At 43.4% G+C, this 15,580-nt stretch overlaps 1 protein-coding gene across 3 annotated transcripts in view; it reads left to right on the top strand.

The window, feature by feature from the left end:
* vsnl1a (visinin-like 1a) overlaps positions 1-15,580 on the top strand; it is a 147,812-nt gene that overhangs the window by 17,966 nt on the left and 114,266 nt on the right. Inside the window, exon 2 of one of the 3 annotated variants that reach the window (XM_078541585.1) lies at positions 4,125-4,244. The exons of 1 other annotated variant lie outside the window; for it this stretch is intronic. The gene's annotated coding sequence lies outside the window, so the exon portion shown is untranslated. Of the gene's footprint in view, positions 1-4,124; positions 4,245-6,321; positions 6,723-15,580 lie in introns of those variants that run through there. One more of the 3 variants, XM_078541586.1, reaches the window with a different exon arrangement.

Below are 15,580 nucleotides of genomic sequence, written 5' to 3'. Positions count from 1 at the left end.
TTCTCAAAATAAAGGCTTTATTTCATCAGTATTAGCTTTAGGAAACCTCATCCCGCTCGTGGATGAGGGTTCCTAAAAAACGTAAAGGCCGCTTGGCCTTGTCGCCTGCCCGCTAACCGTAAGGTTGGATGGGCAGCATAAAATTCAACTTCATTACCTTGTTAATGGCCTTAATAGGCCTTTTAATTATCGGTGGGCAGGCAGCTGACTCCGGCGCTCGCCCCGCTGAATGAAATATCGCGCGAGTTTGAGATGTCAGGACGCACGCCTGACGTCTCCGCACATCATTTTACATTCCGGCGTGTCGGGCGCCCGCCCGCATGCCGAATTTAAAATTATGGCCTATAGATTAATCTTGTTCAATTACAGCTGCCTTTTGAAAGCTCCTGTGCCATCTGTTTCCAGCATCTTTCAGGTAGTGCATTCAAGATATTAATAATTGTGTGTGCAAGCTTCTCTTCATGGTCCTTCTAGTTCTTTTGCTAATTATTTTAAATCTGTGACTTCAGGTCACGGGCCTTGTTGCCTGACAAAACAGTTTCTCCCCACTTACTCAGTTAGAACCTCTCATAATTTTGATTATTGTGGTTTAACCTCCCCTGTTCTAAGGGGACTGCATCTCCAATCTCTCCACGTAACTGAAGTCTCTCATCCCTGGTAGCATCCTGTAAACCTCCTCTGTACCCTCCCCTAGGTCTTGCCATCCTTCCCAAAGTGTGGCGACCAGAATTGTACATCCTACTGCAGCTGAGGCCTATATAAGCAGTGATTGATAAAGGTTCAGCATGACATCCTTGATTTTGTATTCAGTGATCCTATTTACAAAGCAAGGGTCCCATATGTTTTCTTAACCACCTTATCAACTTACCCTCTCTGCAACTTCAACAAGTTTATGTCTTCTTGCAATCTCTTTTTTTCTACCACCTCAACCAGATCCCCAAGGGTTTCTCTCCCACCCCCTTTGACCTCCTAACTACATTCGTCTGCATTTATGTTTTTCTCTCACCCAGCTAAAATGTCATTAGAGTCCTATTGACATCATAGGACCCCAAATATCATTGATGCATCAGGATCCCCCCTGCAGGCCCCTCGTCCACTGAACCAAATACAGTCAAGAGGTTGTTTATCTGATAGACATCTACACATGGGCACACCACGGCCTTGGCTGGATTTATTTTCTGAAATTTTGGGGTTCACGACCACCATAAATTGCCATAGCTGCTCACTCTTCTCTTAATGATAAATATCATTAATTGATGAAATTGGAACAACAAAAAAAAACCCTGTTGCCCTTCTGTTTCTCTGTTTCTCTGTCTCTCTCTCTTTCTCTCCTCGGTATTTGTTTCTGCAGCTGTATTTATTTCCCCACCGGCAGGCCTCTTGCATTGCCCATGATAAATCAGAGGACGGACATACTATACAATGCAATGTTCATTATTTTCTGCTATGTAGGTGAGGCGCTGCAGATATTCCAGTATGCACTTGTTTTCGAACTACAAAACCTAGGGGTTAATTTTTAACTCAGAATGAATTTCAGGCAGGCAGTGAGTGACGGGAATGCAAAAGAAACTCAATGGCTTAAGATCCAAGTATGGGGCATTTAAAACTCTTGGCCTTATTTAAAATGGTCCTGGTCCTCTTTCTACTTGGTACATGCAGGAAGAGTGTGCAGAATGTCTTTCGGTGTAAATGCCTTTCACTCGCAAGTAAGTGGTAGAGAGGAGATTTTAGGAGGGTTCTACTGGAGGGGTTTGTGACGGTGGAACTGTACAGCTATGGAGGCTGTGACTTTCTTTGAGGACTCTGCAGGTCAATACTGCTTCCCCTGGCTTAAGAAAGGAAATGGTTCCACTTAGCTGGAGGGCCTCTCATTCTCCCCTAGCCAGCTGCCAACCTGCTTCAGCCTTGTGGAAAACAGGCTGTGTACAATAGTACACAGTGCTGGCACTGTGCATTGGTGGCAGAGGATGTCAATATGTGAGATGGTGGATGGGGCGATGATCAAGCTGGCTGCTTTGTCCTGGAGGTTGTCAAGCTTCTTGAGTTTTGTTGGTATTATGCTCACCCAGGCAAGTAGAGAATATCCCATCACCACTCCTGACTTGTGCTTTGTAGAGGTTGGCCAGACTGGAATATCATGAAGTGAGTCAAAGTCTACAGAATTCCCAGCCTCTGACCTGCTCTTGTCACCACAATCTGCTAGATTGTAGTGTTTTGCAGCAGTTTTGAAATCACTGGGCTTTGATAATTTTAGGGAGCTGTTTTGGCAAATGACAGCATATAGGACCAGAAATAACAGGATTGATAGCATTGGGGAGTGGGATTTGGAGTATGGCTTAGGTGAGGTGAGGCGAGAGTGACTGTCCTTGACACAAAGGCAGCATTTGCCCGAGTGTGGCATCAAGGAGCCCTAGCCAAACTGGAGTCAATGGGAATCAGGAAAAACTCTCTGCCGTTTGGAGTCATTGGAGCACAAAGGAAGATGGTTGTGGTTGTTGGAGGTCAGTCATCTCAGTCCTAGGGCATCGCTGCAAGAGTTCCTCAGGGTAGTGTCCTAGGCCCAACCATCTTCAGCTGCTTCATCAATGACCTACCTTCCATCATAAGGTCAGAAATGGGGATATTTGCTGATGATTGCACAATGTCCAGCACCATTTGCAACTCCTCAGATACTGAATCAGTCCATGTCCAAATGCAGCAAGACCTGGACAATATCCAGGCTTGGGCTGACAAGTGGCAAGTAACATTTGTGCCACACAAGTGTCAGAAAATGACCATTTCTCACAAGAGAGAATCTAACCATCGCCCCATGACATTCATGGTATTACCATTGCTGAATCCCCCACTATTAACATCCTGGGGGTTACCATTGACCAGAAACTGAACTGGACTAGCCACATAAGTACTGTGGCTACAAGAACTGGGAATCCTGTGGCAAGTAACTCATCTCTTGACTCCCCAAAGCCTGTCCACAAGTCAACAGTGTGATGGAATACTCTCCACTTCCTGGGATAAGTGCAGCTCAAACAACACTCAAGAAGCTTGACACCATCCAGGACAAAGCAACCCGCTTGATTGGCACTCCTTCCACAAACGTTCAATCCCTCCACCACCGACGCACAGTGACAGCAGCACGTACAATCTACAAGATGCCTTCCAAACCCTCGTACGCTAACCATCTAGAAGGACAAGGGCAACAGTTACATGGGAAAACCACCACCTGGATGATCCCTTCCAAACCATTCATCATCCTGACTTGGAAATATATCGCTGTTCCTTCACTGTCAATGGGTCAAAATCCTGGAACTCCCTCCCTAACAGCACTGTGGGTGTACCTACACCACATGGACTGCAGCGGTTCAAGAAACGCAGCTCACCATCAACTTCTCAAGGGAAATTAGGGATAGGCAATAAATGCTGGCCCAGCCAGCAAAGCCCACATCCAGTAAATGAATAAAAATGGAATTTTTGATGTGGAAGCAAGTAAATTGGCAGCAGAAGATTGAAGTATTCAGAAGTATTGCAGCATTATGGGGGAAATCCTAACGTCTGGGAGAATTGGGTGGTATAAGGAATTGATGATCCCAGGAGGTAACAGGAATGGGGAGAGTGCTAAGATCTGAACGCATTAAGGGAGAATCCTGGATATTTTCAGACCTGTGGGAATCCCAGCGTCTGAAGGAATGGGCAGTACATTGGTAAACTGAGATGTCCATCTGTGTTGCTCATTGTAAATATAACCACAGGAACATTTACTGTGTGATACGCAATAAATTATTCTGCTGAGATGCAGCTACATTTAAGATGAGCAGTTCGTTTAAGGTCACAGACTCGTAATGCTGTATATCTTGAGGTGAGTTTGAGGCTAATTGCTGTTGCTGGAGGTTTGAAGATTATCAAATGCTTGTAAATTTCTGGTTTCAAATCAGAATAAAACAGCACTAAATCACTGCCTTTTTCCTCTTTGAAATGGAAAATTTAAAGCATGACAACGGAAGTGTGACAGATCTGCAGTGCAAAATAGATATATAGATTTATCTTGTGTCTCCCATTATTTTTATCTATCTCTTATGGTGTTTAATTCTCTTGACACTTTCTCTCCCATTTTTTTCTGTTTGAGGCAGAGCTTCTTATTGTGCCTTGGTGTGTTGGATTGTCTGAACACAACGCATAAAGGAAAACCTCGGTTAGACTGCACACCCAGAAGGGAGCCCAGCCAATTCTCCTCCGTGTGCTGCGTCCAGGTAATCCAATATGCTCAGGCACAACGACAGGAAACTCTTTCTTTCCTTCTTAAGGGTTATATTTTCCCATCAATATTTCTCTCTCTCTCCTCTCTGCCGTATTTAATTCTGCCTCAGTACATCTTCCTCGTTTCTCCATTTACCTTTTGCTGTTGCTTCAACTTCTTCACACTTGGAAATGGTGCCGAGGGATGCTTTCCACTCCCCTGAAATGAAATGAAATGAGCAAGGCATTCAGACTCCTCTTTCCCTCATTTCTAACCCCTGCATTCCCTTTGTTTGTTGATCAGCAAGTAATGTGACAATCACACTATGCAAGCTTTTTGGGGGCCGCTGGGGATTGTAGCGTTTTGCGCGCCTGAATTTTGTTTGTTTTACATCACAGCTTTGACATTCGGACTCAGTTGGGATTCAGCTGGCAAGGTTATAATTATGACATTAGCGGCTGGTGTGCAGAAGGCCAGACGTCTATGATTAAAGTTCTGGGGCCCCAAGATCCTGATTGGAATCTAGGTGGAATCTGGGATGATCTCTAGATTCTGCCCCACTCTTTTCCCGAGGGGCTCATGCGTGAATCTTCCACTCAACTCCTACAGTGTCAAGAGGATATATTTGGCGAGTTCTCAGGTTACTGTAGGAATACTGCTCTTAGGGGCTCCGTAGACCTCATGCCAGCTGAGGCCCAAGGCCTGTAAAAGGGGCGCAGAGCTCTATTAGGGAAAAGTAATCGATCACAGAAGGGTCAAAATGCCTGATTGCTCCAATGGGATGAGAACAATAGAGAAATCCATTCCTTCAGAGCCTCCTGCTTGTGGTCAAGCAGCATGGCACTGCTCTGACATTCCACAGTGTCTCGAGTAGGCGACACTGATGTAGGTGCTTCACTTGGGCAAATGAAACATCTCGCACCCCCTTCTCCCCACAACTACCCCTGAACACCCCTCCCCACCTCCCTCTGAGGAATTTCAGGCCCTGGAAATTTAAGAAGAGGGTTCACTAACTAGAAGCAGTGATGCTTTTGCTAAGGATGGGGCAAACCTGTCACAGCATTGCACTGAAAAGATCTATTTTCAATGTTTTGCTAAACTGACAAAACATTAGGAACAGAATATTCCACTGTAAACTATGTACATGGCACATGTTGCTGCTGTTTTGTGCCGAGAGAAATGGCTGTAAATGACTTTGGAAGTTAAAATGGCCACTCCCAGGTTTCACTGCTTCTTGCAAAATAAAACTTAAACAGCAGAAACATCATCCCAATGGTGAACTGATAACTACAGAGCTTTTACACAAACTCAGGTTGTACACCTGACAATGGCACTATTCTGCTGCCTCTCCACTGCCATTATCGAAGCAGCTCGAGTGCCATACAAATGAAATGAGCAATCTTTAGAAAAGCGAAATACTTCATAAAAACATTTTTCTCATCTTATTTTTTTTTAAAATCTTAGTTTTAACTTTCACCCCTTTATTTCACAGAGCAGGACAGGTAGCCCAGCTTCTTGTTTATAATTTTGCTGATGCCGTTCTCTGCCACATGAATGGGAGCTTATGAGTCAATGGCTGCTTAACAGGGAAATCCTGCAAAACAATTGCTCACATTACTTTGTTTGCCTAGCATTAAATAGATATAGGACCACACATGGCTGGGAATTTCCTCAGAGCTGTGCCACACTAACCTTGCTGGATGTGTGGCTGAAACAATATTTTGGCTGTGATTGGGCTGAATTGTGGGTTCAATGTTTCTTCCGTTGACTGCATATAAATTAATACTTTATTTGACTTAAAGGGTTTGTACTATCTTATCACTATTTCTGAAACAATGAATTATGTTGACTAAACCACAGTTTATATTGATATTAATTGTCACTTAAATGTGAAAATGATGAAGAGCAATAACATTTAATGATAAATGCAATACTAGATATTTTAAATTAGATTTAGGCAGAGTCCTACATAAACACAAGTTACAATTTCCGCAAGGATTTCCTGACCTCCCTGTAGCTTCATTGGATTTTCTCCAGGATTTTCAACATAGTTATGGGGAAGAAAAACCAGCAGAAAATCCACCCATAAACTTTAAACCTGGAACTTCACTCTTTCCTCAATTTCATTTTTTAAAAAGTTCCATTTTATTTAGAAGTCCCATAGAGGTCACTTCTCAGTCAATCGGGTGAAATTCCTTGTCAGTGTTTTTAATGGAAAGCATCAGTGTGATCTACAGAAGAAATTCAGTGTTTTGTACTGAAGCCTCCCATCATCAGTAGGAAAAATGCCATTCCCAGGAAGTTGAATGGTTGTTTAGTGCTAAAGGCTACCATGTAAATACCTGCAAGAAGGTGCAAAAGAGATGCTTGAATTCTTCTGATATTTCATTTTCACCATCCATTTGGAAAAAGACCCAGATGTACCTTTAATTGATCCATTCCTTCGTGCACCTCCATTCAGAATGCAGACTGACTATATGAAAAATCAAAGGTAAAACCCCATGTTGTATAATTCTGTGTAGTAAATTGTAATTGTATTCACTTCATTACCAGGCCATGAGGATCTAACTTTTGGCACTGTGATGATGTTTACAGCTAACTGAACTTAAATGTGCTCTTAATAGCATTCCATATTGTGACATATTGAAAAGCTTCTTGTACTTTGTCCTTGTCCATTTCTAATGGGAAACGATCTTTTAAAAATCTAGCCTAAGGGCCTTTTAAGCACAAGGGCACATTGATTGTTTCACTTTGATAAGAGCATGCTAAATTCTAGGTCAATAAACATATTTTGGTTCATCCTTGTGAAAGTTTATTTATTTGCTTCTGTAATATATACATTGTTCTCGATCGTCCATTTCTGCTCTGATGCTCGCCTTATTTATTGCCAGTCTCTTACTGTCTTACTAATTTGACAGCATTATGTTGTTAGCCATTTGCTTGCTGCTTCCCTCATACAGTTTTATATATGGTAAATCACATGCAGAACCCCCACGTTTTACAATGTCATAGTGCAGTGTAACAGCACTGCATCCTCCACTGGAAAGGATTGTCTATACTGTACTAAAAATTTTTGACTGTTTAATCTGAAATGATATGGACACTGATGGCTCTGATAGCTTAGGATATCATATACTATGGGCTAAACTTGTCAAGACCCTGCACCACCACCAAGACTTCACATGTAAAGCTGGTTTATGATTTCAACAATTTGACAAATGGCAAACGTTATATTCCCCATGCTCTTCTGAGGTTGCCACATGAGCTAGCATAGCTCTGTTCTACAAAAAGCTGATACCTGACTGCTTAGCCTTCTGCATTTGACAAGGCAGCTTAGTCCTTGAAGAGAGAAAGACAGAGAGAGAGAGAGCCCTGTGGGAATTTGACAGAGCATTGGCTGCATCAAAACCTTTTCCTGGCCATCTCCTGCAATCTGAACAGCATAGTTTACTGGTGAGTTGACTTTTTGATCTGGGGCAAACTCATAAAAAAAATGTGAAAGTCAGAACTGCATTGATAATACTGTAGGCACTTTTATCAGCTTAGGAAGTGGCATGATGGCACAGTTTCCCAGTGCGCCTTCTAGTAATTACTTAACATAGAATATTCCTTTCTGGATTCATTTTGCAAGTCAATCAAATTGTCTTCTCTCTACTGTTATCTTCTTCTTAAATACTTCCTTTTAAGTGCCACAATTTCTTTCAATGCCAGGCAAAGCTTGATACTGTCTCTTTTCATTTATTGACCATGATTGTTTAAATTGTTGCTACACCCTTCCTTGATCTCTGTATTTATGTAACCCCAACCACCCTAATACATTGCTACAGTCTGGAGATATGTAGATAACTTACCAGAATCTTTCATTCTTTACTGTTCCTTCATTCTACTCATTGAGTTTCTATTGTCTATTCACCCCTATTGAAACCAAACCTTTTCTTTCTACTGCTTTTAACTATGTCTTATCAATATTGCTACTACTCCTCCTTTCTCAACTTGCCTTTAACAAATCTGTGTTATATATCATTAAATTAATACCACATCTTTATAAGTGAAATTACTTTTTTCCCAAATTATGGTCTCTAGAAGTTTTCCCACACTGACTGTAATTGTCTAGTTATTTTACTCCCTCTGCTGTTATAGATCATTGCCTCTAACTTGTGCTCAAGCTCTAACTCTGGGCCAAGTGACTCAAGACATCAACAATTTACACAGGCCTGGTCAAGGACAGCCCTGTTGTGCACCAATGCCACATTCTGCACTTCCAACACATTGTGCTGACATTATCTTTTTTGTGTCTATTTATTGCAGAGAGGGTATTTATTTATCTCCAATGTTAGTTGATTCACCTTTTAATGCTTATTGCAGGTATCAAGGTGGATTTAATTTTAATTCATTTAGTGAGTATTATTGTTCAGTTTATTTTACCTATATTGTCAAAGAAAGGAGAAAGACTTTGTACCCTTCACAACCTCAGTCAATGAAATACTTTTGAAGTATAGCCATTGTTCTAATTCTTCAAGCATTGCAGCCAATTTGAACACAACAAGCTTCCATAAACAGCAATATGATAATGACCTGATGATCTGTTTTTGTGGTATTGTTTGAGGGATAAATATTGGTCAGGACACTAGGAATAATGGCCTGTTTTTTTTTTTAAATAGTGTGATGGGATCTTTTATGTCCAACTGAGAAAGCAGATGGTGCCTTGGTTTAACATCTCGTCTGAAAGACACTATGCCCAATTGTGCAGCAGTCCCTCAGTGCTGCACTTGAGTGTCAGCCTAGATTTTTGTGCCCAAGGCCTGCAGTGGGGCTTGAGCCCACAACCTTGTGACTCATAGGTGCAAGTGCTACCAACTGAGGCATTGTTGATCTCAGTTTTTGTTTACTTACGTAAAACCTCCAGTTAAGATTCTGCCCTTGCCTGTTGTAATCTGCCTTTAAGGGATAGCAGCATGCCATCACAAGAATGGAAATGTGTCATGTGATGCAGCCTCAGTTTCATTTCAGCCTGTGATCAGCTAACAGCAGACACAGCTATTTCTTCAAGATTTCTATCTTTGTATAAATGCTCTTGTGCGTCTAGTCTAAATAAATGAACCCACAACATTGTTCAGGGAAGGTCACGTTTGACAAATTTGAACTAATTTTTTGGGGATGTAACCAGGAGTGTTGACGAGGGTAATGCATTTGATGCGGTCTACATGGACTTTAGCAAGGCTTTTGATAAGGTCCCTCGTGGCAGACTGTTCAAAAGCTCGTGGGATCCAAGGCAAAGTGGCACGTTGGAACCAAAATTGGCTGAGAGGCAGTAAGCAAAGGGTGATGGTAGATGGATGTTTCTGTGACTGGAAGTCTGTTTCCAGTGGGGTTCCGCAGAGCTCTGTGCTGGGACCCTTGCTGTTTGTGGTACATAAATGATTTGGACTTAAATGTAGGGGGTATGACCAAGAAGTTCACGGATGACACGAAAATTGGTATGGTGGTCTGTAGTGAGGAGGATAGCCGTAAACTTCAGGAGGATATCAATGGACTGGTCAGGTGGCCAGAGCAGTGGCAAATGGAATTCAACCCAGAAAAGTGTGAAGTAATGTCCTTGGGGAGGGCTAACAAGGCAAGGGATAACACTATGAATAGTAGGACCCTGGAAAGTACTGAAGACCAGAAGGACCTTGGTGTGCATATCCATAGACCCAAGAAGGTAGCAGGGCAGGTAGATAAGGTGGTTAAGAAGGCAAATGGGATACTTGCCTTTATTAGCTGTTGTGTAAAATACAAGGGCAGCGAGGTTAAGCTGGAACTGTATAAATCGCTGGTTAGGCCACAACTGGAGTGCTGTGTGCAGTTCTGGTCACCACATTATAGGAAGGATGTGATTGGACTGGAGAGGGTGCAGTGGAGATTTACCAGGATGTTGCCTGGGCTGGAGGGGGGTCTGAGCTATAAGGAAAGATTGGATAGGCTGGGGTTGTTTTCCTTGGAACAACGAAGGTTGAGAGGGGACCTGATAGAGGTGTATAAGATTATGAAGGGCATAGATAGGGTGGATAGGAAGGCACTTTTTCCATTAGTAGAGGGGTCAATAACCAGGGGGTATATATTTAAGGTAAAGGGTAGAAGGCTAAGAGGGGAATTGAGGAGAAATTTTTTCACCCAGAGGGGGGTGGGAGTTTGGAACTCACTGCCTGAAAGGGTGGTTGAGTCAGAAACTCTCGTAACATTTAAGAAGTATTTAGATATTCACTTGCGTTGCCAAACACTGGAAAATGGGATTAGTGTAGTCAGTTCTTTGTTAGCCGCCGCGGACACGATGGGCCGAGTGGTCTTTTTAGAGTGAGTCTAAAATGTTTACCCAATCCCTTATAAGTGATAGGTGTTTTATATCATTGTTAAAACACAACATGGTGTGCGGTGGTGGTCAAACAGCGTGACAACAAGATTGAGTACAGGTACAACATGGTGAACAGTCTTAGATCATGCTATATGTCATGAGATGACCCTTGCCGTTTTAGACAGACCGCGGTGAAGCCGCAGCCTCAGAGAGTGCTGAAATTGCAGCGTGGTCACTGCGCAGAAAAGCTTTGAAAACACAGGCTGGGATAGTGCTCAAGTAAAGAGCTGGTGAGCAGACTGATCCGTCTTGGTGAGATTGCAGTGCAGAGCCAGTCAGTTCAGTGAGTGGGACAGCACGTTGAGAGGACCAGCACTGGGTTAACTCAGTCGGGAAAGGTGGCAGACAGGGTGTGGGCTGGATCGATAGCGAGTGAGGCAGAGTCAAACAAAAAGAAAAACAAACAAAACCATCATAAAATCAGGCCGGAGATGGTTGTGATTAAAACGGGTGGCTTCGAGAGTTGCCAAACAATAAATTAAATAAACCAAGGGGGAAGGTCAAAGGGATATTGGCAGAATGTCAGAATTCCCCAGTTTGAATTGGGATGTAGCTGACCCACTATCCAATTCAGAATGTTTAAACAGCGTACACAGCCCTGATTTCTTGATTCAGGTGTATCTGAACCAGACAAGCAATCCATTAAAATTCACCTAGCAATTGGGAATGAAGATCTGCACAGGCTGAACACATCAGGATTAACAGCAGAAGAGCTAAAGGATTCCCACAAGATATGGACTACCTTAGAAGACCAGTTCAGAATCAGGTTAAACTTCCATCATCATCGACTAGAGTTCATGTCATTTCAACAACAGCCTACAGAACCCATAGACCACTTTGTCAGCAGATGCAGAGAAAAGGGTGCACACTGTGATTTTTCAAGCGCAGAACTAGCAGACAGAATTGCTGAGTTGGTCATCGCATCCACTCCCATGGAAACATTCCAGAAAGATCTGCTCAACAAGCCCAAAATGAATAGCATCAAAGAGCAACTCAAGGATGGACATATGTACAAAGCGATCCTCGCAGGTCGACAATGCTTACAGGTCCAAAGTACAATCCTAATTATTGATGCACTTACCAGAACACCTAAACCAGGCAAGGCATGTGGAAGGTGTGGCCTTCTGCATACTCCAAGGAAAAGCTCAGCTTTCCAGCAATTCTCTATGGTATATGGCAGAAAGGGCCATTGGCAGCGGCAGGGTGCTAGAACAAAGACTGATGCAAATACAAAGAGCCGTGCACTGATCCAAACAGACCATACACTGATCCAAACAGACCATACACAATGGGTACTTTCAAGCAATAAGAATGACCATCCGGTATCCCATCAGAAACATATACGTAGGGTGATTGACAAAACAGAAAATGACAATGATGTGCAGAACGTGACAAAGAGCGGCGAACACACGTTTCATGGGGTCAATCTTGTGGAAAACTTAGACATCGTCAGACCATCTAAAGTGTTTGCCAAGATTCAAATTATCTGTCCCAAGAAAGTTGGTAACTACTCATTATTGGCCAAGATTGAGACAGGGGCAAGTGCCAACATCTTACCTCTGTGAATTCTAAAAGACATGAATCCACATTCTTGGAAGGCCATGGCGAAACCAAGTATTGCACAACTTTCGGCGTACAACGGTTCACTAATTCCATGTGCAGGTTTGATAGTCCTGGAGTGCAAGTACAATCAATCCTCCTGGGTGTCACAGATGTTCTACATCATGGAAACTGAAGGTCCAGCAATCGTAGGTCTACCGGCATGCTGTGAACTCGCATTAGTAACAGTACATGGAATCAGTCGGATCTCATGTGGCAAATAAACCTCAGTTCATGACACCTAACATCAAAAAAGCAGAATGTTTCAACAAATTTGGCAATTTGAAGAGAGCTGCAATGTTACCCTTGTAGGAGAATGCATGTCCGTCAATTGATCTGTTCCATTTTGTGCGACACAAATGTCAGCAGCCACAAACAGAAATGGCAAAAGGTTCTTCACTACAGAAACTGTGGAGAACCATAATTGAAGGATGGCCTTATTCAATTCAACATGTCCACAAACACAAGACTATTTTGGCCTTACTGGGATAAGCTAGGTATTTCCCAGGGAGTCGTTTTTAAAGGCAGGCAGGTCATATACCAGAATCTTTGTGACCTAATATTCTTCAACAACTTTATCATTTATACATGGGCATAGATTAGATGAGAAGACTGGCAAGAGAGACGGTCTATTGGCTGTGTATGAACAGTGACACTGAAGTCGAGGTATTGTCCTCAAGGCATATGTCAAGTCAGCAAAAAGCACCATTGATTCCGTATGAAGTTCATACTGATCCTTGGTCCAAAATCACATTTGACCTCTTTCATGTCCTCGGCACTGACTTCATCATCATCATTGACTACTTTACCAAGTACCCCATTATTTGACAATTGCACAATATGTCAAGCCTACTGTCATATACACTCATAGTGCATTTTCAGTTTATTAGGTATGCCTAGAGAGATCATTACAGATAACAGTCTGCAATTTATCAGTAAGCCATTTCAGAATATGTGTGAGAAGTGGAATATCGATCACACTTTTCCTCATTACCCTGGATCTAACAACATAGTTGAATGAATGATTTACACAGTGAAACCCCTAATTCTCATAGCATACAGGCCAAGCAAGATCTACATATTGCAATGTTACATCTGAGAGTGACATGTTTAAGTGCAACTATTCCTTCACCAGCAGAGCTTATGTTTGGCAGACCAGTGCGTAGCAATTTATCTATGCTTGCTTATTCTTTTTTTATTCATTCATGGGATGTGGGCTTTGCTGGCTGGGTCAGCATTTATTGCCCATCCCTAGTTGCCCTTGAGAAGGTGGTGGTGAGCTGCCTTCTTGAACCGCAGCAGTCCATGCGGTGTGGGTACACCCGCAGCGCTGTTAGGAAGGAAGTTCCAGGATTTTGACCCAGCAACAGTGATAAATTTCCAAGTCAGGATGGTGAGTGACTTGGAGGGGACTTCCAGGTGGCAGTGTTCCCATCTATCTGCTGCCCTTGTCTTTCTAGATGGTAGTGGTCGTGGGTTTGGAAGGTGCTGCCTAAGGAGCCTTAGTGACTTCCTGCATTGCATCTTGTGGATAGTACAGACTGCTGCTGCTGTATGTCTGTGGTGGAGGGAGTGAATGTTTGTGGATGTGGCACCAATCAAGTGGGCTGCTTTGCCCTGGATGGTGTCAAGTTTCATGAGTGTTGTGGGAGCTGCACTCATCCAGTCAAGTAGGGGGTATTCCATCATACTCCTGACTTATGCTTGTAGATGGTGGACAGGCCTTGGGGAGTCAGGAGGTGAGTTACTCGTCACAGGATTCCTAGCCTCTGAGTTGCTCTTATAGCCACAGTACATGGCTAGTCCAGTTCAATTTCTGGTCAATGGCAACCCCCAGGATGTTGATAGTGCGGGATTCAGTGATAGTAATGCCATTGAATGTCAAGGGGTGATTGTTAGGTTCTCTCTTGTTGGAGATGGTCATTGCCTGGCAATTGTGTGGCATGAATGTTATTTGCCACTTGTCAGACTAAGCCTGGATATTGTCCAGATCTTGCTGAATTTGGACATGGACTGCTTCAGTATCTGAGGAATCGCGAATGGTGCTGAAGATTGTGCAATCGTCAGCGAACATCCCCACTCCTGACCTTATGATGGAAAGAAGGAAGCAGCTGAAGATGGTTTGGCCGAGGGCACTACCTTGAGGAACACCTGAAGTGATGTCCTGGAGCTGAAATGACAGACCTCCAACAACCATAACCATCTTCCTTTGTGCTAGGTATGACTCCAACCGGTGGAGAGTTTTCCCCGATTCCCATTGACTCCAGTTTTGCTAGGGCTCCTTGATGCTACGCTCGGTCAAATGTGGCCTTAATGTCAAGGGCAGTTACTTTCACCTCACCTTGGGAGTTCAGGTCTTTTGTCCATGTTTGAACCAAGGCTGCAATTAGGTCAGGAGCTGAGTGGCCCTGACGGAACCCAAACTGGGCGTCAGTGAGCAGGTTGTTGCTAAGCAAGTGAAGCTTGATAGCACTGCTGATGACCCCTTCCATTACTTTACTGATGACTGAAGGTTAGTTGATGGAGCACTAATTGGCCGGGTTGGATTTGTCCTGCTTTTTGTGTACGGGACATACCTGGGCAATTTTCCATATTGCCAGGTAGATGCCAGTATTGTAGCTGTACTGGAACAGCTTGGATAGGGGCGCGGCAGTTCTGGAACACAAGTCTTCAGTAGTATTGCCGGAATATTGTCAGGGCCCTTAGCCTTTGCACTACCCAGTGCCTTCAGCCGTTTCTTGATATCATGTGGAGTGAATAGAATTGGCTGAAGACTGGGATCTGTGATGCTGGGGATCTCCGGAGGAGGCCGAGATGGATCATCCATTTAGCACTTCTGGCTGAAGATTGTATCAAATGCTTGAGCCTTATTTTTTGCACTGATGTGCTGGGCTCCCCCATCATTGAGGATGGGCATATTTTTGGAGCCTCCTCCTCCAGTGAGTTGTTTAATTGTCTGCCACCATTTATGGCTGAATGTGGAAGGATTGCAGAGCTTAGATCTAATCCGTTGGTTGTGGGATCACTTAGCTCTATCATTTGCTGCTTATGCTGTTTGGCACACACATAGTCCAATATTGTAACTTCACCAGGTTGATACCTCATTTTTAGTTATGCCTGGTGCTGCTCCTGGCATGCCCTCCTGCACTCTTCAATGTACCAGGATTGATCCTCTGGCTTGGTGCTAATGGTAGAGTGGGGGATATGCTGGGCCATGAGGTTAAAGATTGTGTTTGAGTACAATTCTGCAGCTGCTGATGGCCCACAGCAGCTCATGGATGCCCAGTCTTCAGTTGCTAGATCTGTTTGAAATCTATCCCGTTTAGTACGGTGGTAGTGCCACACAAAACGATGGAGGG

The sequence above is a fragment of the Cetorhinus maximus genome, chromosome 5, assembly GCF_964194155.1.
Source record: "Cetorhinus maximus chromosome 5, sCetMax3.hap1.1, whole genome shotgun sequence".
Taxonomy (NCBI): Eukaryota; Metazoa; Chordata; class Chondrichthyes; order Lamniformes; family Cetorhinidae; genus Cetorhinus; species Cetorhinus maximus.
Note: the sequence above shows the minus strand (reverse complement) of the source record. Positions and strands in the feature narration are given on the sequence as shown.